The 26,070-nt window shown below is 36.8% G+C and overlaps 1 protein-coding gene across 2 annotated transcripts in view; it reads left to right on the plus strand.

Moving 5' to 3' along the window:
• Nucleotides 1-26,070, plus strand: part of CHRM3 (cholinergic receptor muscarinic 3) — a 266,270-nt gene that overhangs the window by 20,748 nt on the left and 219,452 nt on the right. The gene's annotated exons all lie outside the window — the stretch shown is intronic.

A 26,070-nucleotide genomic window follows, 5' to 3' on the forward strand; every position in this document is an offset into this window, starting at 1 on the left:
ATGTAACAGAGGAAATGAGCACTTAAAGTGCATCTCAGAATGCAGCAATTTCTGTCTAAAGAAATTTATGCCTTGCTTTTTGAGTGATAATTAAAAAATGTCTCGATGCTCTAATATTTCTGCCACAATACAGAAAAGTGAAAAGTGAAGCAGCATATGGAAGGTTATATGCCCACTAGTGCTAAGTGATTTGGGAAAGGGAGGGATGCCTGCAGTGAATGAATGCAGACTGGAAAAAAATAAAAGCCTTAGGGAGCTTTCTGATCGTTGGCCTTTCTCTGTGGGTTGAAGAGCATTTCTTCCCTTGACTCCTCCAGACATACTAAAGCTTTAGGTGGCCCAGTCGCCTTGGAGATTCTTGACTGCCCTGGTAAGGGCTTAAAAAGAGCTGGCTGGGACTGGTGCTGGGAAGTCAGCCCAGGCTGAGCAGCCAAGAAAGGAAGGAAGGTCACACAGAGGGAAAACATGTGAGGAGTCTGCGGACTCGTTCACCTGCTAGAGGAAGATGATGCAAGATCAGTCTTCTGTAACTGCCCACAGTGTTGGAAGTTATTCCTTTGAGGGGAGGTACCTTATGTGTATGGACTGGAAGGCAGCAGAAACAGCTTTTGTAGTCTGTTGGTGCTTGCTGGGAAGGGGCAGAACAGCTTTTGTTCCTTGCTTCCAGGGCAGGTTATGTTATTTCTGGTGAGTCCTAACATAAAATGAGTGAGCAATTGCAGAAGCAGAGAATGGAAGTTGGGAATGTGCTCATCACTTTATTGCGCTAACTACATTACCAATAAAGCATATGCTAAATGGATTAAGGATGCCATCTCAAAAGTGGCTCTTCAAAAAGAAGCCTCCATCTCTTCAGAGCCTGAAATTATTTTTGTTAATGATTTAGAAACAAAGATGAAATCATTGACAATTATGTTGTCTACACATTTTATCAAAACAGTAAACAGCTACGATGGTGAAATCAAAAGAGTTTCACAGTTGAAGCAGCCAGTTTTTAATACTGAGGACATCAGACAGACCCCAGTCACAAGGCTGGGAATCACAGTCTGAAACACTTGGACTTTGACGGAGTCCTTGTCCCCTAGGTGGTGCTGTCGAAAATAAAAGATTATGATATCTGTAATTCATATAAAACATATATATATGTATGTATGAGAATATGCGCATATATATATTGGGAATATATGTATATCTGTGTGTTTGTGTATCTGCAAAAAACCACAGTTGAGATCAGTGAGGCTGACCCTAGACACTTATATGAATTGAAAACAAGTGTTAAGGAATGAGGAGGAAAACATTGAGAAAAGCAAATGTTCAAGAACTAAGGATAAATGTCTCTGGGAAGACAAAACAAACAAAAAAACCCAAACAAAACAAACAACAGAGCAAAACTTCCTAGCTAAGTTTGCTAACAAAATCAAAAATTGGAAGTTAATAGAATAATGGCACAGAGGAATTTTGAAAAGAAAGGACAAGTATTAAAGCATTTTCTTCTCTAATGTTGTGATTAGATGCAGGGTGGCTGAGAGCAAGGTCCAGATTTTAGTCTCAGAAGAGACAAGTTACCAGAATCAGTGGAGGCTCTCCAGCCCCCAGCACTCCTTCATCACGCCTCTGTACTAGGCTGACAAACCTTCTTTGGCAAGCTAGCACTAGCAGACCTAAATACAGCAGATTAAATGACTGAAGTGAGATTTGCAACGTACAGACTATCAGGAAAACAACAAAAAAATCTTGGTGTATAGATATAATATCTTCTGACTTTAAATTTGGTTAAATGCTGTTGTACCTCAAAGGACTGTTCTTGGTGTTTTACTGATAAATTGACTATTGGCTGCTGTTGTGTAGTAGAAGGGGTAATGGTTTTAAGAAGTTAGGTTCAGACTAGATTTAAAAAGGATTTTTTTACAGTGAGGGTGGTGAAACATTGGAACAGGTTTGCTGGAGAGGTGATAAGAGATAAGATGCCACATCCCTGGAATACTCAAGGTCAGGACAGATGGGCTCTGAGCTACCTGGTATTCAATCTAGTTGAAAATGTACCTGTTCATTGCAGAGGGCTGGAATAGATGACCTTTAAAGTATGACCTTTTCAGCCCAAATTATTTGATGGTTAATTTGTCTGTACAGGGATTGTATGATTGCCTTGCTAATGTGGTGGTTTTAGTTAAAATATCGCTCAGTTGCATTGCATCAGTTAGTGCCACTATTGGACACGTTCCGTTGGTGCCTTCAGTAACTGTGCTCACAGACCACTTTACTTTCTGGTTATGTCCTCATGACACAGGATTTAGTTAATCTTCTAGAACATCTGTTATCATTACCTCAAAAGAAAATGGGAATAAAAGAGACACTCTTCCAGAAACCTTTTATTCCATTTAAGTCTGGTTCTTTCTTTTGCCTTGGTTTTATATCTTGAAAATGATACCAAGATATCCTCCTCTTTGAGCATTTTTTTTTTATTCAAGAAGTTTTCAGAAAGGGTAAAACTTGGCATTTTTTGCCTTTGCATAGTCTCTGTATTGAGATGTTTCTAAATATTTAATATTTTTAAGTCTTTGAGTACTGTTAGTTAAAGAGGACTGGTTAGTATTTCTTCTAAAGTTATATATTCTTGTGGAGATAAAGCTCTCAGAATTTACTTAGCAGTGTATTTTGGTTTTGTGTTGAAGCTCTAACTTCAGCTATTAGAATAGAAATCTGAAAAGCTCTATTTAAAGCAGGGAAATTTTTTTTAATAAAAAGCAAAATGAATAAAATTTATCATCCTAAATCTGTGTGTCTCCTTGCTCCTGCTATAGCAAATTGTGTAGTGCAAATAGCTCTTCACAACCTCTAGTTTCTCATTTAACGGTAAAACAAAGGAAGACCTAATGAAGATCCTAGTCTTAAATTTTATTGTCATGGCTCCGAAGAATTGACAATAATGACACATTAGCCTCGGAGTGCTAGTTGTTTTGGAGGAAACAATAAGGGAGTAATTCTTTGGTCTTGCAGTAATAACCAGAAGATGTTTAAATTACAGTTTCCTTCCATGAAACAATGATTAATTAGTGTGTTAATAATTTCTATTCACTTAAAGAAGATTAAGTAAAAAAATTCCCCTAGGTTTAAAGACCAGAAAAATATTTTAGAAGTTTAATGAGAGTTAATTTAAAATGCTGATTTTTCAGTTGCTTCTGATATTATATCAGCAGTAAGCTACTTACCTAAAGAATCTTTCACTAAGGTTAGTAATTAGTGGTAGTTGTTTGGGGTTTTTGTTGTTTTTCTTGGTTAAAAACTTCCAAAACCACTATTGTTGCTTTTTATTACAGCAACCCTAAAAGGGAGAAGCAGAGGGGAGAGAGCTCTCTTTTGGTCTGTACCCACAAATGATGCTGTTTTTCCCTGCTGCACCAAATGCTTCCAGGGACTCTTCATTCAACTATGAGAGGAGGGGAATGGCCACTTCCTTGCAATTTTTCTAATGAAAGAGATGGAGTTTTTTGAAGAACAAAACCTGCTTTCTTTGCTTCCATCAGTATCTTTGAAGACATGGGTGGCCCCATAGCAATAGAAAATGTCAAAAATGTCAGCTTTTTCTCCATTATATCATTCAAATAATTTAAAAGTAAGATATACAAAATTAATTTAAGTAATGTTAATTTAGCAGCTGTTTTGGATATGGTAGTATGCTGGAAATACTGTTAAAAATAGGAAAGAACATTTAGGCTGTTAACTTTCAGCACTGATCATACAATGGTATTATTAGTACTTTTATTTTTATACTCTCACCTTGTGGAAGGAAGGAAGATAAAGGGAATATAAGGCCTGTGTGCTAATGTGTACCTTATGGTTTGCTCAATCATTATGCTATTAATCACTATGCTATTAATCTCTTGGGGAGTTTTGTTTCCAGTCCAGGAAAAGGTTGTGTATTTATTGAAAGCAGTGTTCCATAGGATTTTGAAATTTATCATCCATTTTTTTTTTAATCTTGTACCTCACATGCAGTGCATTTCCTGAGGTCAGTACACATGTGAACAAAGAAGTTATTTTTGCATTATTTTCTGTTCAACGGTTAAATCATTACCTGCTGATCCCTTTTTTAGGTCTTCAAGTGCTTTTTATCTTGATGTTTGACTTTTTGACTGTCTGTACCATAAATTTCTTTAAGTTCTTTTGTATGCTGAAATGCTGAGAGAAATCATTGTATAATCAGGGATTTGTGTGGCAGTAAAGGTAAAACATCAAAATCTCAGCATTGTCTCTCAAGGATGCTTTGTTTTTCCAAGGGAAAACCACTCTCAAACTAAAAGTTTCCACTTGACTTCTGTGAAGGTACCTTGAACAGTAGGATGCTCCAACCTCCCAGACATTTGTTTCTTCAAAGAAATTCGTAGTCAAGTACAGATAACTGGTCTCTACCTCCGTAAATCTTCTAAGTACTTGTGGCTTCAAAATCTTGAGGTCTGTGGTGCAGCTTTTATCAACCCTTTTTTTCCTCTGTTTTTTTGCACTCCTGCTGTTGGCTGCTGGTCATTTCTTTCTTATTCTGTAGACAGTTAAAAAAAAATCACAAAAATATTAAGGAAAGAGCCATTTTTGGCCTGATTGTAATGCTGTCACTTATCTATGTTGACATCCTGACATTTAAAAAAGAAAAAAATGGCAACTCACTCCTGCCTTCTTAGCATATAGCTTTTAGTGAAACTAAGGTGGGATGGGTTGGGAGCCCGGGTGCTCTTGTGTCTCCTCTGTGAACTGGGAAGCTCACAGTCCATGTTGACCAAAACTTCTGGTCTCATTTTTAATGCTGATGTAACAAGCATTTTGTATATATTTAACTGATGCTATACTCAATCATTGAAGTGAGTGTTTGAAACAGGCATCAAATCTCAGCTGTTTAGCATGCTTTGATCTCATAAAACTTTGGGCATGAATGTGCCAAATACATATTCAGTGGTATCTGTTGACATCTGTCTTCCTTAGTAGGCCAGGGCTTTGCTTCAGAGAGGAGTAACTCAGGAACTGCAGTGCTGGACCTGCCATTGTCCTGTGGCCATAGTGTTACAAGCAGTGGCACAGAAAAGTGTGGGCAGGAAGGATGTCAAGGAAAGCAACAAATCCTATTCTAGCAGTTAGCTGTGAGCATCTTCAGGAGTGCATGGTGCAGCCAGCTGTGTGTTCCATTCCTCTTTTAGCTTCTCCATTACCACTGGGGGCAGAGAGAGAGATCTAAAAGATGTGCTCACATCTGCCTGATCTACTCCATGAACAGGATAGCAAGGAATGGGTGTTTGTTGGGAAAAACTGTAAAAGCATAAGCAGTGCTCCTGACCCTTGGCATGACATATTTTGCTATTAGAACGTTTTGAGCATGTCTACCTCTTTGTGCTACTTGCTGTATTAAAGGTTTCATAGTAATAGTAACATACTGAAAAAATGGAGGATTCTGTTTATAAAACAGAGTAGTAATGAAGTTTAGTAAAATAAAAGTAGTTTTTCTAAACTTTATTTCTTGATCCCTTAATACTTTCTGCCATATGCTGCTGTGTAAAGACTAATAGAATTACTGAAAGGGAAGATGTGCTGGAAGGTTGTGCTAATTTGTGTTTTGTTAAGAAAATAACTGTTGCTAGTGTGCAATTAGGAAAACGAAAATAAATCAGATGTCAGTTTATTACAGAAATATGAGCAATGTAGCACTTTAAATATTCATGCTATTAGCTTCATATAAAAGCTCTAAGACCTGCTTAATTTTATTAACTAATAAAAAATGGGATTGCAAAGCATTTAGTGATACCTGTACTTGATTCTATCAAGTGAGAACCATTCTGCAAAAAAAGAAAATACAAATTTCCATTTTGTGGGAAAAATACAGTAAGAATTTTTAGATTTTTGACAACAATAATAAATTCTGACATAATTTATTTATTTAAATATTTAAATAAATATTTATTTAACTTTCAATGCAAACCTTGAATAGCACCTAACATAAAGAAACAAACTGAAGAAAAGCAAATGAAGAAGTCTTCAGAGGAATCTCCAAAATGCACATGGTTTGCCTGGCATGAGCAATGTGAAACATATGGGGCAGAGGCCTGCTACTGCCATAAGCATTATTTTCACTTTGGACAGGGAGACTGCATTTGTAGAACAGTTATGCTTCTCACAAAACTGAGCAGAAAAGAACATAACATACCTAAAAAAAGAAACATAAGTACACATATCCTGGAAAATGATTTGTTTAATAAACTACTACATCCCCTAGTTGGAATAATTTCCTTGAACATGATGAAACATTGGTGTTGCTTATTTACTTGACACTGAAACATGATTTTTTGATAACCAAAGTTGAAGCAGCTGAATAAAAATGTATTTTCATGTGACCATTTTACGTGCTCTAGTAACTAAACTGAAATCTGTATCCTTGAAGACTGAAAGAAATTTAAATGTAATTCAGAAGAGCACATCAGGAGCCTCCTTAGTCCTTCCTCTGTTTCCTCGTGACATTTGATTGTGTAAGTAGAGATGTTTTACATAAAAGTAAATTTAAAATCAAACAAAATAAGAATAACACAAGGGAACTGCACCACAGAGAAAAATAAACCAGTAAATATACCGTGACTTAAGACTTCATCAGTTAAACCTTCATTGCTACAAATGGTATGCACAAATGGTGAAAGGGAAGGCCAGGAGGCTTAGAAGGGATGGGGAGATGAAAGGGCAGCCAAGCATAAAAAGTATTAAATAACTTCATCTTTATTGTAAAGGTAAATGTGAATGTTGTAGCAGAGGTGCTAAAGCGTTCAGGAAGAGTTCCACATAAGGTCACTGTATGGGTTTGGATTTTTTCTTGGACCTGATGTTTTCTAAAGCTGGTCCCCACCGTGCTGCTGTGGCGAGGCTGTTTGGAGGCTGGGAGCAGCACGGAGCCTTGGTTTGACAGCAGCATTGCAGCTTCCTTCCAGGGGGTCCATCATGACATTTATCTCTGGCAACACCCAAGTGCAGTCTGACACTTGTGCTTGTGTCACCAAGCTATGAATGCAATTGCTGTCATAAACAATGTGCATATAAACTCTGTGGTAAAGGCTGAGGTACAGCCCCAATGGTGTGAATTGCAGATGTAAAACTGAGAAAACTTATTTTACAGGACAGCTGGAAGCTTTGCCATAGTGTCAGACTTTCACAAATGAGGTTAAGTTTATTAAAATATCCATATGTTTTGTGTTACAACCTAAGCATCCATTATTTTCGTATTCGAATTCTCAATAGTGATCTTATTTTAGCCTTGTTAAAGGAAAGGGAAATAAATTTTTTTTACGTCGGTTTGTGCATGGTAACTATTGGGGCTTCTGTAAAGCTTCCTAGCTTTTTGATGTATATGCATGTTCTCCTTTCCAAACAAAATCACAAAATCGAGAAGTTCCTTAAAAGAATGACTCCAGAGTGTAACAACACTTCTAGGCTTTTGTGTTTAACACATGACTTATATTTAATATTGATTTTAAAAGTACCTTGAAGGATATTGATTAATTCATTAGTATTGGTGATTTCATCTCCCCGAACCTTTCAAGCTCGTCATATTTCCTGACTAGAGTGAGGAACTTTATTTTCCTCTTGGTCTTCTGATTTGATTGAACAGATGACAGAATAACAATGCTAGTTAAACATACAATTTGGTGTTTATAAAATAGGTCTTGCTAGACTTTTTTTGTAGGACTCAAACATTGCCTTAAATACTTTGCCTTAAGGGGTTACAGTAGTTCATTTGAGCTGCATGTTGACCTCATTTGCAGGGAACTGAAGTCATGGATGTGGTTGATGATTGTTGGTTACCTGACATGCAGCATCTGCGTAAGCCATGAGAAGGCAAATTTATGCCAGAGGTCTTTTGAATCACTATCCAAACACATCTGACTGCAAATATTTTTTTTCAACTGTGCCACAGTGTTTCTACCCAGGAGAGCATGTTGATCCCCTGAATCACTGATCTTGAATAATTATAAAACAAAGCCTTGTGTACTTGATTCAAATAGTTGGAATGGCTTCTGTCTCTAAAGAAACTCTTGTTTAAAGTTAAACTTTTTTATCTTTAAAATTTATTTTAGTGTAGCTTAAAATTCTTCTTTTTAGAATAAGTATAATCTTAAACTATGCACAGATGGGTGTATATATAGGCAATTCCACAAATTTGATTCAAGTCAGCTCTAATTCAGATTTTCAGTGGAAAGGATTTGAATGCTGATGTGTTTATAGCATGCAGGCAGCAGATTGGTTCTTGGGAATATGTAGTTCTTTGTGTTATAAGTAAGGTTTGCAGCTTTTTGTATTCTTCAAACTGTGAAGTTAAAATTAAAAACAAAAAAGCCCCCAAAACTAAAACCTTTCCGTTCTACACAATAATGGAAGCCATTGAAATTTTGAGAGGAAGACTTCCATGGTCAGGAGTAGGCAAGCATTTGGTGGAACTCTGAGGAGCCTGCCTATGGAGAAGGGCGAACCTTGGTACCCATCCTTGCCTGAGAGACCCGGATGGATTATTGTCAAACAATTTCTTTGGTCAGGGAGCTATTGCTTGAGGAGCAGTGCATGTGGTATCACCTTACCACCTCTCTTCTCCCACAACCCCTCCTTTTTTCATTAATTAAAAGAAACTTGTAAATGCTTTTAAGGTAGGGGAGGGCTCAGTTTGGTGGATATTTTGAAGATTTGTGTGGACTTGACTCTGTTGTTGCTTTTTAATTGTTGGACCACTAAGGCCAGTTTATAATTGGAGACTGGGCATTTGAGGATGTTTGTGGAAACCTAAATTCCATAGGGGCTCAGGGACTCGGTAGAATATTTGAAGGCTTCTGCTTTTTACATTGATACCTGAATTTCTAACCTACCTCAAAGAACAGAGGATAAAAATCATTCCTAAATGACAGGAAAAAGAGATAGTTTTAATCATTTTACTTAAACCACATACCCCTTGTAGATGAAATCTAATGTAAACCAATATATTATGACATTTAAACTGTGCTTCAGGGTGCAGTAATCATGCTTATTGCAGTAAAAAGATATAATAGGTTGCAGAAGTCTGAAGTAATAACTCTGCATAAAGTTTCTAAGGACTTCTTAGGTGCGCAGTGTCTGTCCTTCTTAATCCCCAGTTCCATTTGTAACTGTAGATAACATTAACTGAGGGTAAAAAAGAATTCAGCAAAATTTCCTCTAGTAGTTGTTTTTCATACATAATTAATGAAAACAAAAATTAAAGCTCTACAAAGGCAGAAAAAAATGTTCCAATATTTAATAATAGTTCAGATTATGTATTCTCTTAAGGAAGTAAAATAAAAACAATACAAAACCAACAAGTCTCTAATCTGAGGAATAGGACTTAATTCACCATGACATTTGCTTAAAGGATCTGTGTATTAAACTTAATAAATAATTGCTTAAATAAAAAAAAAAATCCTATTAAGAATAGGTTTAGCTAAATATACGGACTCACTTTACGAGAGTCATAGGAAGTGTGGCAGCATATAATTGAAAATTTTGTAGTTAACACTGAAACTGTGGATTGTGTTTTTCATATATGATATATTCAGATCACAAAGAACTTTATTAAAATGTCAAATTGGAAAAGGATAAAGTGTTTTAAAGCACAGTTAAAATTTTTTTACATAAAATTTCTGAAGTATGTAGTGCATATCAGCAGTTTAAAAATAAAGTTATTGAAAATAAATACTGTTTTATGGAGAACTGTATTTTTTTAAAAAAATATTTTATTATTAGCATTCCAGATGAACCCATGCGCATGCTTCAAAAACTGGCAGAAGAAATCTTTTGATATTAAATATCAGCACAATGGATATGAGTTGTGTGTAGCATTTCGATTTCAAGAAAGCAGTATTTCATGGTGGATAATTGGTTGTAATTTTTTTCCAACTAGCTGTAGTATACAGTAACTTATTTATGTACATTTTATTTAGTATGGCATATTTCTATTTCATCTTAGGAGTTTTATAAAGATTAAGCTTTATAGAGCACTTTTCTGGAGATCTTATCCCCATTACACAGGAAGGTAAGCAAATACAGAGGAAGGTTAATTGAATTGCCCTGCTGCAGTATGTGAGTATTGGAGCTGGAACTACAATTTGGGAATGATCATTCCCAAGTCAGTACCTTAATCTAATATAGCAAAGGAGTCTTTCCTCTGGTGTTGTAAACATAGAAAAAAAGAAGGGCAGAAAACACAAAGCTAATAACAAAATCTTTATATGAATCTCTAAAGTATGGCTTTACATCCTGTTAAGACTTGTGTTGTCCTATTATTCCTGTTTCCAGCTACAGCAGGTAAGATAGGTGGGACCAACTGTGGCCAATAGGAGCCTTGCTGTTCATTTTAGGGGCCAGAGTTTTAGTTAATCATAAGTCATGGTTGTATTTTATTATGTATTTAAATAAGGAACAAGGCACACATTTTTAAAGGGATTTTAAAAGCTCAGCCTGGCTATGAAGACCACTTTAAACCCATCTGTGTAATTAATGAACAAGATTGCCTTCTATTCATGGCAATGGCTTTGGGGTCCTGACTGTTTAAACAAAGTATTTACAGTCAGTTTTGTGATAAAAGTAAATCCTTGACACTCTGAAAAGCTTCACAAGTGACCTGTCACAGGTATGGGTGGTTGCCTTCTACCAAACTAGTCTAAGTCTTTGTTACAGTTTTAACTCCTGTTTGGTGTTCTTGTTTCACTTAAATGAAAATTGACAGTTGAGATCTGGTCACAAAATCATTGCATTGATTCTCTGATTTTGGAAGAATTATTTAGTTGCAGCCTTTACTTTTTACTTGTGTTTCTGTGAATCACTTGGTTAGGTGATCTTGCTGGACTTACAGTGGAAATTGAGGTAGCAGTGCTGAAATGGGGATCATTTAATGCCAAACCCCTGGCAAGGAGAGAATGGGAGCACAGCAGGGAGGGTGGCTTTGATCCTTCCCAAAAAGGAATCATCATGAGTGGACTATAATAGCAGCACCAGCCACAGGGACTGTGCTCTCTTTCACAGACCCTGTTTAAAGCAGCTTTGGGCTTTCAGGGAGGGAAGGAATAGCTTGTTAGTGGTGGAGAAAAGGATGTGCTCAATATTTTGCATTCTCCCTGTGTTCTTGGAGCGTTGATAAGAAGCAAAGCTACGGATATATTGCAGCCTTTGCAGGAGTGATAACTTTGTAGTTCTGTGTTTCAGCTGTACATTATTTTAAGTATTTAACAGAAATATGTTTATGTGAAATCTAAGACTTTATGTGGTAGTGAAAGCGGCAAAAATTACTCTTAGATCAGGAGGGTTTTTTAACAAGAAGCATTTTTTTATCAAATTAAATGTCCAACTCCTGTCCTACTTTTTTGTGACTTTTTTTAGGTTAGTGTACCTTGGTTTTAAACTGCACGTCAAAAAATGATTTACCACAGCATCTGTAAAATGTTCTAAGGATCTTGGCAAATACCTGATAGTTTGGGTCCATGTCCAGATACTGGGTCCTATCCCCAAAATAGTTTTGTGATAAATGGTTGAGAACAAGTGACAGATAAGCATGAGAAAAAAGAAGAAAAGAAAAAAGGGGGAAAATACTCAAAATGAATTGGCTTTTTTCGTTCTGAGATGTGTCTTTTCGGTAGTTTTCTTTTCTGAAACGTGCTGCTATTGTGGAGCAACTTGCTTACTTGGGACTGTAAATTTAATGCAGGATCAAAATTTTTGTGCTTCTTTTTTCTTGCTAAGACTTTTGGAAAGAGGACAAAATTATTACAGTTTTGTAATTTCTCTAAAAACCCAGATGATACAGCACAGCCCAAAGGGATTTGTATGGGTATGTGAAAGTCGGCTAACTTGTCTCCATGAGAAGTATCCAGGGCTCCTTGCCTTGCCTACTAAGGAAAACTTTTTTTTATACAAACATGGCGATTTTGTATTAGGGCATGTTTTTTGGCACTGACAAGCTTAGAATCTAATTTGTTCTATGTCAGTGTGTTGGTCTGTATCTGTAATTCGCCTTTAGTCACAGTGTATCTGGCAAGTTTGACTATTTTTGCCAAAGATTGAAATACTAGACCTTTACAAACTTTCTTCTAGTTTTCATGCCTGTATGCTAACAATAATGGTAGAATATTAATTTTTAATGATACAGAAATACAAACGTGTATTGAGATACTGTGAAACATGCAGTGAAATATTAACTTTTAAAATCAGTTTATTGAAACTCCCCAGATTATTCCTAATGAGTGCTATTGAGCTCTGTTTAGTGGGTTGTGTTAGAGCTGGGCCACCACATGAGACCAAAGCCATGAGGGACTTTTGCTACCTTATGGTTCTGGTAACTTCTGCTCTGTGTAATGCTCGCCTCTGGTCTTGGCTGTACTTCTGTGGGTTTTGGGAAGCTTAAAGGAAAGGATTGCAGTGACAGTTCCCTTCTATCCTGTGATGTGGGTGGTGTTTGCCTGCACTGAAAGGTGCAGGGAAGGCAACGTGGTTGTTTCTTGAGAACCCTTTCTAAAGGAAAGGCAAGCACTAGCACTGATTGACTGGAGCACTGCGAGCTGAAGTTGTACCACAGCACTGATTCACATTTACCTCTCTGTAGCAGCTGGTGAACTTTTCTGGTTCAATGTAGTCCAGAAGAATTTAGAGTCTTATGTAATGCTTTTTACTCTTAAGCTCAATAGGGCCTTGCCATTTTTCTGTAACTTCCTTTGTCTCTGTTTTTCTCCCACACTGATTCCATGCTGTCCAGTGTAAATGCCTTCCAAGGGTGGGAGAGAGCTGTACTGAGAAATGTAGGAATCATTCGTGTCTCAGACTGTTTTCTCAATTAAAAAAAGAGCAATCTGTCCTGTACATATTGTAAAACAGAGAGAGACAGGATTGGTGGTACAACTATCTTAAGTTTTTGGTCAGCACTTTCCATAAGCATGTTGTAAAATTAGGGTAAGTGTATTTGTTTCCTGTTTATGAGAAAGAGGTTACTAACAACTTGCTATTCTTGTCTGATCATTGACTAAAATTTTGCAGTTCTGTTAAGAAATACATTGCAGGGAAAAAAATAAATTAATGGAGAACTCTAAAACAAACCTGACTTTAAAGAACGGGCATGCATGCAGTAGCCAGGCATGCACAAACCATAAGCTCCTCCATATATGCTGCTTTCAAGGTGGATATCTTCTTTTGAGAATAAAATTAAGTTGTTTAAAGACATAAGACAAATATAAACAAGATAATTGTCTCTGTTATGCTATTTGTGAAATAATACTTGGGAGATATGCTGCTGTGCAGTTAAAACAGATTGGGAAAAGATGTAAATGTTAGAGAGGGAAGATTTAATTTCCTTCTGAAAATCTCCAGCAGAAGAAGTCTGGGGCACTCACTGATCTTGCTTGCAGTTATGTGCCTAGTCCTTGGGCTCAGCCCTGCTTGTAAACTTTTGCAGGATGTCTGGGCAGCAGGGAGAGTCTGGGTCAAGGTGAAACCCGGGAGGCAGATGGTCCTTTCTCCTTTTGCCCACCTCTACTGCAAACATGATCTTTACTATCCAAACGTTGCCGTGGCTTTGATTAGTTGACTGTCTCTCCTCTGGACCATCTCTCTGGAGTTAGTCTCCACTGTTTGGACAACCAACTTTCTCCCCACCCACCCCAGGCTACTATTCAGTGGTGTCATAATCTCTTGGAACTGCCTTCAGGCACATCCGGAGTAGAATGCATCCAACTTGGTGAGGAGGAAAGGCCTTGGAAAAGCTCAGTCAAACCCAATGGGAAGGATGGGAGGCAGGGAAACACCAGCACATGAGCCTCTGCTTGGCACTGTGTTGGTCTTGAGGGCTGGAAATTGGGAAATAGTACCTAAAGCTGAAGAGTTTGGGCATTTTCTTCAGTCCAGGGTCTGTTGTACTGTAGCAGTCACCATGGTTCCTGAAAAAAACTCCCTTGTGGTTGAGCCTGTCTGTGAAGGCTGACCTGTCTCCTTTGTTGGGAGTTGGCTGGGTGGTGTGCCTGTATGAGCAGAGCAGTGCTGTGTCCATCAGTGATCTCACCCAAGGTGTGTTTACTAAGCAGGCTGGGCATGGCAGGTGGTTAGTGGCTCCTGTCCTGCCCATGGCATCCAGCAGCAGATGGCACCTTGGATGCCCAGTCCTGCCCCACGGGCTCAGCCTTCCCAGCACCCAAGCAGTGTGTATGCAGCAGCAGCCTTTCCTGCTGGGATGGCTTGAAACCACAAAGCAGTGCTCTTTGCTTCTTTGCTGATGTCTTGGTGCTCTGAACAGGGCTGGTGTGAACCTGGCCCTCATGGGCTTTTCTCTGAGGCGTGCAGGAGAAAGCCCAGCAGTGCAGGAGAGAATCCTCTGAGCTGCAAGTGCATCTAGAAGAAGCAGGAAAGAAAAAAACTCAATAGTTTTGAGTTATCTTTGTACTGGATAGTATTCACCGCTGCTGTTGTTCTGTGTCTGCAAGTCATTGTATGTCTGGCAGCTCTCCTCCATGTCAGATCACAGGTTATGGGGCATGACTACCCTTTTACAGGCAGCAGAGACAACCCAAAATGCGCTGCAGCTCTTTCGTTTAAGAGCTGGAGTCGCATGTGTTTGAATAATAAATCCCAAGAAGAGTCCTATGTACTTGAATGGAAAACAGCTGGATAGCTTTTTTTTCCCTTCTCACATTATTATTTCATTGGCCATGTGCTTTTTCTTGCTCACTCTCTTTTTTCCTCTATTTTTTTTTTTCTTTTGCATACTTATTGCAATACTACTTAAATTTTTCTTTAACTTAATGGTTGCAGAGCCTGTGCAGGTACACAGGCCTGCCCTGTGAGGTGAGGAACCAGCAACAGTGTATCCTTATGCCCTCTCTTATGTGGCCGTTTTATTTTTCTCATTCTCTGTTTTATCAATTTAATCTGCACTATAAGGTATTTCCAAAGAGTTGTGATAATATACCTCTTGTTTTGAGGGAAGGAAGAAATACTTTTTCCTTCAGTTGTGTATCAAGAACCTGTGCACAAGTATCTGCTAATTTTGGAGGTCTAGACGCCAAAATTCAGGATTTCAGGGTGCCAAGGGAGTCGCTGATTATAATAATTATGCAGTCATTATTGTACCAGCTGCTCCAATATCCTGAATTCTTGGAGCCCATTTAACATCAGGTTGCACTATCAATTCTCTTGCAGTTCTTATCTTCTAGTGTTGATACTCGACATAGGCTTTAAATGAAGGACCTAATTTACCTGCTATTAAGTGCTGGAAGTGTCTGAAAATTTAACAGTGTAAGGTTCTCAGGCATTCTTTTTCTAACATGTAAAATACAACAGTGCCAGACTCAAGCTTAAATGTAAAATACCTGAATGTACATTGAGCATTATTGTTTTCTCAGTTTTGGATATAAATAAAACTATTTTTCTGTTACCACATCCTGTAAAGTTGGTCAAATTTAACTAAATTTACAGCTACTCAGTGTTCAAGAGTAAGAATTAAATTGAAATTTTGGAGTACTATTTTTTAAAATAATTTGACTATTAGTATAAGTAAACTATTTTTTAAAATAATTCTAGTACCTAAAGCTAAAAAGTGAAGAGTGAAGAGCTAAATGATCTCTAAGGTTTGAAAAGGATCAGTGTTGATACTTTGCATTGGATTTTAACACAAGTGTTCTGTTTATTTAAAGTTTGTTACCATAGAAGTATAAACTAAAAGGTAGCAATGAGGACTCTGTGTAATATATTATATTAAATAAACTTGCCCCGTTAGCACTGCATGAAAAGCTTTATTTACATTTCAGTAAGCTGTTTTCTGCTGCAGTTACTATTCCGCTATACAGATAAATTAAGGGATCTCATGAACATATGATTTACTTTCTCCCTACAAACTGAAAAACATTAATGTTTTTAGACCTCTTTGCCTGAAGTGCTTACATTAAATTTTCTGCGGGCACCATCAAATCTACCTTCAGAGAACAGAAATAGATGAAAGTGAGTCTAATTGTTCCTATACTTAAAGGATGGACAAATGTTAAACATTGTATTTAGGATTCATTGTTCTTGCAAACAGTATTGAATAACCCTTTAAAATATATTCCTGCCCTGCAATAACAGATGAGCTGCCACCAAATTAAATAAATAAAAAGATCTGGTACAATCACACTTCAAGCTTTGACAGTTAGATCTTTTATGTTATACAAACTTACTCTTCCAGAAATCAGTGAATTTGCACTTCAGGTTTGGTTGAGCTGAACAGGTGCAGTTAAGTGAGTGGCTTGGCCTGTAATATTGGTGGTGATAGATAAGTTGTGAAGGAAACACTGAGCCTGAACTTCCAGTCTCAGGATAATTTGTAGGGCTGGTGAATCAGGGAGTTAGGGCAGGGAAGAAGTGTTTCTGTTTACATAAAGGAACAGATGTTGTCTGCACTCCAGGTACAAAGGCTGCGAAATGTCATAGTCCAGCCTTTTTATACAATATTTTCCTTAAGGTGCATACTTCTGACATTATGCAGGTACAACTCCTTCTGTTAACACTATTCATTAAAAAAAAGTCTCAAGTATGATTTCATTTAATATAGAGATGGTAGAATTAATTTGAAATTCCTCTTCTTAACACTTTTCCACTAAAAGCTGTTTGACAAAACACAGGGTAGCCCATTCTGTTTGTAAACTTCATCACTTTTGGTTGCTCAACTTGATGCAGGTTTTATTCATTAGGAGCTTTCAGCCTGGCTCTTGGAAGAAGAAGGATGCTCCTCTTGCAAACATCTGACTCCCTGTCCAGGACACCGTATGGCAAAGTGTCCTCTATGAGGGCACATGCCATCAAGCAATATGAGCCACCAGGTTCAACATAGTTTGAAGTTACAAATTCTCTAGTTAAACCATTTAGAGGATTTTAGTAATTTAGTTATTTATCTTTATTTGCAGAAGCTCCCTCATTTGCAGACAGAGGTACATATGTGGCTTCCACGATGGCATTAAGCATTCATACTTTTATTTTCAGAACACTTAGGAGCACAAGAGAAACCTCATCTCTGCTATGCTCAGTTGAATGTGCTGCAATCCACACGTAGGTTTTGTGTTCTTCCTGGCTAGACAAGTTTCTTGCTTACAGCTTGGTTTTGTGCATATGAGGTGTGATGCCCTTGGTTCCAATGTTCTGTGAGCTGTTCAGTCTGTTTCCAAAAAATTTCCTCCAGTACTGAGGTTTGGTTTAATGCTTATTGAACACAGCAGGTGGTGGGACTAGTTCACATGGAAATGAAGTATTGGTATTGGGAAAAACTAGGTATTACTGTAGTTTTAGATAACTTGGCAGTGGGAGCTACTACTCATGGCCTTGAGCAGGTCACTGTGAAAATGTTAGCCTTTGTCTTATTGAGTACTTGCTTACCTTTTTTAATATTACTATTTTTAATTTTTTTCTCTTGTTCTTTTCCTTGAGCAGTTGAGTGGGGCAATAAATTTGCAATCCTTTAAACTATTTTTCTCAACCCTGTATTCTAATTAATACTCAAATTCTGATCCCATGGAGGTTTTTTTCCCAAATGAGCCTCCAATTATGTTTCAATGGAACAAAAATTTGCAAAGAATTTGCAATTGACAAATAAACTTACAAGAAAACTTAGAAATTGCTGAGATGTGCTCTGATAGTTTCTTTCCTAGTGGATCTGCTTTATCTGAAAGAATTTTAGAAGTACCATTTTTTAAAATTACTGTAGCAAAGTTGTAGTACTGCAATGTGCTTTTAAATGAAATCTTTTCTAGTTTTTTAGAGGCTCTTATGTAATTAAAAATGGTAAAACAACCAACCAAAACAAAGAACCAGTCAACAAATAAGGAGTAAGCAATGATATGTACTTGAGAAAGAAACGACTTTTTGGCATCTGAGCTGGACACAAGGAATTAGCTGAGAAATTACAAGGTATCTGATGACAACTGCTGCTGATTTGAAGTTTCATTAGAAAATAGCATTATTTTGCCATTTCTGGCAAATATGAGCTGAAATGATGTGTGTGATATGTCTGCAGCACTGCAAACTGTAATTCGAATATAAATTGTTACTACTGGGATCTCTCTGTGCTTTCTCTGTCGGTGGAAAACCAAACTGAAGGCAGAATGCTTTATGCATTTATCAGATGATGTTTAAAAAATGTTGTGAATCTGACAAACGTGGAAGAGTAGAATACTTTGAAAGACAAATTGGCTGTCTGTTATTGAACCTGTCTGTCATAGGTGTGACCACGGGCTCCTAGCAGGGCACAGAAATACCTGTCATCGTGGTCGTCTCCTAAAGCCATGTGAAGAGTCTCACTTGCCTAATCGAGGTACCTATGACTAAGAAACAAATGGATCTTAAATGGTCATCTTATCCAACATACCTGTAGACACTTGAATATAGGTGTCTATAGGTCAGTTAAATAAGATGGATGTCTTTTAATCTCAAGGTGGACCTCGTTCTAGGAGCTTGACATTTTTTGTTATAGTATAAGGTGATGTCACCCTACTTTTTCTTAAAACACAATTCACAAGGTCACATTTGCTGTCAGTGTTTCTGAATGTGAATCCCCCACTTACGTGAGCATCCCCTTTATGTACTTTACTTTGACATATACATGTATGAAGTTTCTTTTCTTTTACTGCTTAGCTTATGATTTCATCTTTTCAGAAGAATTAAAAGAAAAAAACTCAATTTTTCCTTACTTCATTTAATCTTTGTTATCAGTGTTAAATGTGTATGCGCATCAAATTATTTTTTCTTGCTCTGTGAGACTCTGGAATATGTGTCCATTTATGCAAATTGGGCATATTTCTCTGCATGTGTGCTACATTTTTGTCAAAGTAAATTCTTCCATAATTTTGCTCATTTCTGCTACTCTGATCTATCTGCAGCAGTTTTCCAGTCATGTGTCTGATAGAGACAAGCTTCAGCTTTTATTTGTATTTTATCACATTCTTATATGGTTCAAAATTATATTATCTATTCTGTAGTCCTCTTGCATAACATTCAAGATTAATTTCAAATTAATTTCCTACAGGCTCTTACTAATGTTTGTTGCCTTCTCCCTGTATAGTAACTTATTATGGAGACTCTCAGGTAAGAAGGGCCTGGTAGAGTTAGAAAAGAAAAGCAGGAAAACAGAGGCTAGTCTTGTGTAGGGATCAAGAAAACGTTGCTGAGGAGCTGTTAAAATCTCTGAGATGCATGGGCACAGAGACCACGTTTTTTGACATTGCTGTAGTTTCTTTCATATCTAAATCACAATTACTTTAAGACCTTATCATTAAGAAATAGCCAGGTTTATTCTTGTGCTGTTGCACGAGAATATGGAAGTATTTAATTGACATCACACATTGGTGTTTGCATTATGTTGTGTACAACAAAACATTTAGTTGAAAAAATAAGTGTACATTAAAATTGCACATAATTCAAAATCTTTAGAGAAATCTATTATTCAAAATACAGGTTTATCTTTCAATATATGTCTGGTTTCCTAAGAAACTTTCTTCTTATCTAGAGGCTTTGTGAATCACCCCTGTCAACATTAGGCTAGACAGTTCACCTAGATATTTTTATTTCTTATCGTTCATGAAAAGTCACTTTCCCATTTCTCCTCAACTGATCATGTGAAGCAGTTTTCAGGAAGATTGTGCATGTGGGTGCAATCATCCACAAAGTGCTGAGAGGAACTCTGGGTGGCTGCACTGCAGCATCCTGCTTCTCACTGCCCTTGAGGCCATGGGACTGCTGCCTTTCCTGCAGTTTTGGGTGGCATGCATCAGGGTTAAGTGGCAAATTACTGTAAATTTTAATGGCATTTGGCTGCCAGAATTTCGTAGGCCACTTCTAAAATTTTAAGCTGTGGTTGAATGTTTCTTGGGAAAGAGATTTTCCCTAAATGCTCATTTTTTATTGACTGAAGGAAAGTGGATTTTCATTGGGCTGGTTTTTGAAGCTGAAGGAATGAGACTTGACTGGAAGCAATTTTTCTCCATAAAATACATAATCATGTAATTCTGAATGATGATGCGGTGTTTTATGTTATATACCAGTCTTTTCAAAATTGTTTTCTTGACATATCTGGTCAGTTCATATTCTTTTTATTTTTTTAATGATATCAAGTGCCCTGGTGTATTATTTTTATATATCATACTTCATGTAATATTAGGCTCAAGCACTTACCCTAAATATTTGATCTGATATGATAACATACACTCTAGACATGCTTTTTTTTTTTTTTTCAATTTGCATTAAAGGAAATTGCTGGTTGCTTGGAATAAAACTTCTCTTCATTGCTATGACCTGTGTAAAGAGGTCATGCTGTCAGATAGGCCTTGGTATCTGGGTCTGTAGTCTGACCTCCCAACACCAACAGACTCATTCAGCCTTATTCCAAGGCTGCAGGTGGGATGAGGAGGAGCTGCAGGGTAAGGCGTGTATCAGTCACATGGGCTGATGGATGGGGAGCAGGGTCCCTTCTCTTCATCCTTTCTAAGAATTCTGCTGGTGGTTCAACATAATGAATAGGTGAATAGGTAAAATACTAAAGCTGTATAATGCTGTATCTTTTCTCATTAAAACAAGCCCTCCCAGTGTGGAAGAAGTCAAATTTCAAAATTGCTACTGGAAAAAAAGTGTCAAATATGATATTCATCTGAAGCAAAATAACTAGAGTTAGGCATTTTTTGCTCTTTCGTATGTGTTTCTTTGGGAGTTGGTTTTTTTTAATGCGTGTTTTATTTGTTTATTTAATTTATTTATTTATTTATAAGTTTTATAAATAACTTATATTATAAAAGTGGTGAAACCGGGAAAGAACCAAGTGCCTGGGTACTGCTTTTGATAGTGCACTAAACTATTAGCCTGGTAATAAGGGTGGTCATATTACATGTAGTAAACTCGGATTGAACTCACTATTTTTGCCTAAGCACACTTGAACATGCACCTTCCCTTTCTGAAGAAAGCACTCTGATAACCAGACTAGAAAGAACTCAGAAATAAGGTTTGTTCTTCTGCTCTGTATACAAAATTAAACACTCAGGGGAGCAGGGATTGGAACCAGATGTCTCATTTCCCAAGAGAATAATCTTGCCACCAGGCTAGAGAGTTGCATTTTCTCATAACTCCTCCCTTCCTCCATTTACATACAGTTTATACACAGGAGACAGTTCCAATTATCTTGGAGCATTAGAAATTTTCACACTGGCATATAATTTTCCAAAGGCTATAATTGGACCATGTCTAATTCAAGTGCAGGAGGGAATGATTAGCCAAAAAATACTTGAGTAGGTCAAGTACCAAGACCTGCATGGTTCTTCAAAGAGTATAAGGACAAATATAAGAATAAGTATAAGAATATAAGGAATAAGGATAGAGACAGAGTGTTACTATTTTAACTTGTTTTATCTGAAAAAATGTTATGTTCTTATGGTTGCCTCAAGGAGCCAAGAGACCTTCAGTTCCAGTTTGAACTGAAATGCATATCGGGAGTGAGCTGAATTAGGGGAAGTGTTGCCTGCAAGTTCAGGGAGGTGATCCTTCCCCTCCCTTCTGCACTGGTGAGGCCCCATCAGCAGTGCTGGACTCAGTTCTGGGCTTCCCAGTATGCGAGAGATGTGGGCATAGTGCAGCACATCCAGCACAGGGCCTCAAATGTGATTAGGGACCTGGAGCATCTTCTCTGTGAGGAGAGGCTGAGAAAGCTGGGACTTCAGCCTGGAGAGGAAAAGGCTCAGGGGGAACTCATCCTTGTAAAGGAATACCTGAAGGGAGGGACTGAAGAGGAGGAAGACAGAATTTCTTGGTGCCCTGTGACAGGCTGAGCAGCAGTGGGCACAAGATAAACCACAGGACTTCCTGTCTGAACATCAAGAAACGTCTTCATACTGTGAGGGTGAACAAACACTGGTACAGGTTGCCCAGAGAAGCTGTGGAGCTTCATCTTTGGAGGTATTTGAGACCTTACTGGACATGAATTTGGACCACCTACCTTAGCTGACCTTGCTTGAGCAGCTGGGTTAGCATAGACAATCACTGGAAACTTCTTCTGGTTTAATATTTTCTCTGAAAATATGTAGTTCTCTGTTCTTCTACTCACAAATACTCATTGATGATATAAACATATACCTAAGTTTATTATTCTCTCAGATTAAAATATGAAACAAAAATTTTAAAAAAAGGACAAATCCCAAAGCAAATCCATTTAAAAAAGTGAAAACAAAAATGAAGTCTTACCTTAAATTTGTAGGTGAATGAAGCCAGTCAGTCTGACATCATTAGCATGATTGCATAAAGCACAAAAAACTTTTGGCATTTGGATAAACTCTGAAGAGTTGCTTTTGATATCAGGGATTATGACACAAGAATCTCTCCTTTGAATCTGAAAACCATATGAGTGATTTTTTTAATTAATTTAAATACATTTTTGTGTTTATATAGACAAAACAATTATTGAAAAAAAAGGAAGCTCTTTGTGCAAAAAGGTGTAAAAAATGTGAAAGCAGCAGGTTCATTTCAGTATTAACCAGATTACTTTTGACTCCCACATTATTGGGGTATAAGGAGCAGCTCGTGCAGATCTCCCAGCACACAGTCACTGGGAATTTCGATATGTAATTTGAAGAGGAAAAGCTGCAGTGACTGTATTCCTGAATACTCTTATTTCCATGATGTTTGGATGACATTAAAGCTGCAAGTGTAAACAAGTTTTCAACAGAGAAATGTGTAAATTTGTTTTCAGTAATATATTCAAAGAAATATAAGATTTCAATTGATTCTCTTAAAAAACAGCAGAGCAAGGTGTGAGTCAGGAAGATGATCTTCCAAATTCCTTTTATTTTCAAAGTCTCTTCCTCTTCTTTTATTAAACGAAATCCTTTGCAGAATATATCCATCATAGTATATAGCTTGAAGAGGGTTGGTTAATATTTGATTAGGGTAGACAGTGCTAGTAAATTTATTGACTCAGTTTTTTACTATCTAATGAGATAGCACATACTGAAGATAAGGGTGGCAAGTTATGCCACTTCAAAAATATTTATGACATTTAATATCAATTATGAAAAGAAAAAGTTAAATCCTCACTTATATTTCTGCCTTCCAATGGATAAATATACCTATGACTTTTCTACCTCCTTTCAATAAATCTGTTCATTTGTCTTGACTGGTGGCAAACATTTGTGTCATTTTAATAGCTATCAACAAGCAGACTGGCACAGTGTAGTTGCTGCTTACTTATATTTGGTGCTTTTACTTTAGTCCTTTTGGTGATTTTTTTTCTCTTAATTTTATTTATGATAAACCTCGGGAAAAGTTGATTTGTTTTCTTTAAGATGAACTGTGTAAGGAGAAAAAAAATGCATTATTTATTTAGTTACAACAAGTTTAGAAAGAGGCAGAAGATGTGCGTGCCTGTTTGCGGAAGGAAGGGAGCACAGGTGTTAAACTGAAGAAAATCAGAAATTTCACCAGTTAACCTTGGACTTAGGCTACATAGAAACTAGGTACTGAGGGACTCCTAAGTGTCTAAGTAAGCAAGTTTGATTGGCAAAACAGTTTTTTCCCCCAATCTTATTTTAAAATCACGTTATAAAACTAACAATTTTTTTAAAATGGAACATTCTAGAGCTGGAGTCTGGGAGATAATTAATTTATACTGCTTCAATACCTATTATAATTTTACTTCTTAGCCACAGAAGACAGTCAGCAAAAGCTGAACAAACTGCATATCCGAAGAGGAGAGATTTCCTATACTTACATTATCTGTTAGCTGCAAATTATATTAAAATGAACAAAATCAGGAAAATAGCAGCATTTGAATTACTGAAGTTTCTCTTTGTAGATTAAGAGAATTGAAAGTGATTGCCTTGTTTGACATGAGTTTGATGAGTCATTTCAGATAATTTTATTTCAGTGATCAAAAATAGTTTAAGACAACTCCTTGTTTTCCTTAAGAAGTATTTTTTTTCTTTTGTTGTTGATTTTCCTGCCTTCATGCTCTTTTGAGAGCTGTTTAATTATTTTCTCTGAAATAGTTTATGGCTAAATATTCCAGTTCAACTTTGCTGAGAGGTATAGATGAAAAAGTGAAAATTAGTACCAGCCTCGCCTAATTCAAGACACATCCTTTTCTGACCACAAAAGTTTCTTATAGTTCAACATGTTTGATGATGGTTTCTTGAGATTCAATTCAACTTCCTAGAACTGCATTTGCCATAAGAGAATGTAGCTGGAACTTTAAATTAATTTTCAACAGCTGCTGCTTTTGAACTTAATTTTCAGTTAGTTTAACAAATGGAAATGAAAAAAAAATCATCTGGAATATTAAGGAATATTTATTATTTCAGTAAAATAATTCAGATTATTTAAGTATTTCTAAAGGATGTTATTTCAGTTGTAAGTTTTTTTTTTCAACCTATGGAATGTTACCACATTTGAGACAAGAATGTAACAATCTATTCTGCAGCCATTGGTAATTTTATAATGAAAGTCTGACCAATTTCCTTTCTTTTTTATTTTCCTAGTAAGCTGCTCTTTTAAACAGATTTCGTCAGTGCATTTAATGTCCCCTTAGCAGTTGGTAATACCTTAATTCTTCTTTGAGTTGTTCATGTGCATGTTTTATTGTCACTAAGGAGAAGAAGCTATGCTAGAAGTATCCATTGTTAGTAAATTTTGGTTTTCATGTATCCTGAAAAATACAGAAAATTAGTGTCTGCAACTCGTTCATCTTGCCAAGGGAAGGATTAGTGGAGTTGCTTAACAGCTCCTTTTCCCAGATGTTCCATTTCAAACCTCTGCTGCTGTTTATCCCTCAGCCAGGCTGCTTGGAACATGTGTTAGGTGATACTGGAAGTGATCACTGCATGGATGGGGTTCATTGCTTATCTGGAAACAGTGAATCCAAATCCTTGCCTCTTCTGAAACAGGAGGCTTGTGGAGTTTCTGCACAATGCTAGGTGCAGCCTGACCCTGAAATCCTTTGCCTTGCTTTTTCTCCCTGAAGTCACTTTCACTCTCTCCTCCAGCATTGTCTATGAGCATAGAGATAATTTTTTAAGTAACTAATTTCATTAGTTTTAGTAGGATAACTTAAATATGTAAAGCTAGACATAGTTGAATGCTTTATTGAATCAGGGACTAGATTTTTCATAATCTTCTCTTTATTTTTAATCTCAATGAGTGGGTCAGTCTCAGAAACCAGATGTCTTACTTTCAGGGCTCTGCACTTTGTCAATTGTGATCAGCCCATTTTTTTTTTAAACAACATTTATTTTCTTCCAGTCCAGAAAAAAAATTGAGATTCTTGCTTTGTTAGCAGCTCTTTTAAAGAAGTTATAAGTAATATACCTACTGAATTAACTATAGCTATATCTGAGCAGCTCAGATTTGGCAAGTTGCAAAGTAACTTTTAAATTTTTTTAGTGATAAGGACAACTAATTTTGGGCTCTCTTTTATAGGTATTTCTGGGCATAGTAGGGTTAAGTTACAATAAATGCGCAAGGTATTCAACATTGACCTATATTTTGTGCATGCCAGGCCTTCTGGAATTACTGGAAAGTTACATCAGGCTGAGTTGTTGTTGTATAAAGTATTGAAGAAATGTTTCTTAAACTGGGAGAGTATAAGATTCTTAGTGTCCATGTTTCCTTGACCCAAGAGATGTCTAAATTGTAATAACAGTTAAATGTCCTACAAATGAGATTATTTCCAATTCTATGGAAGCTTTGGCTTTTTTCATAGTTTTCCAGAAACTTTTAGAAGCTTTTATATTATCTTGTTAGCATTTTGAGAAGACACAAGTGTATACTGGCATAAGGTATGTTTTTCCTTCACTTGTTGTAACATGCAGCCTATACAGTGTTATTCAGAATCCAATGAATCATTTGAAAATATTCTTAATATTTTCAATTTTCTGTTTCAGCAAGATTTGTAAGAAGATGTTAAGAGTGAAGGATAAACTGACTTTTAAATCAGATTCCATTAAGGCTGCCACACTAAGTTGGCCAGTATTGCATGCCACAATATTTGTTTAGAAAAGGAAACATTCACTTCCTTTA

This window comes from Sturnus vulgaris, chromosome 3 (genome assembly GCF_052056855.1).
Source record: "Sturnus vulgaris isolate bStuVul1 chromosome 3, bStuVul1.hap1, whole genome shotgun sequence".
NCBI classification, from domain to species: domain Eukaryota; kingdom Metazoa; phylum Chordata; class Aves; order Passeriformes; family Sturnidae; genus Sturnus; species Sturnus vulgaris.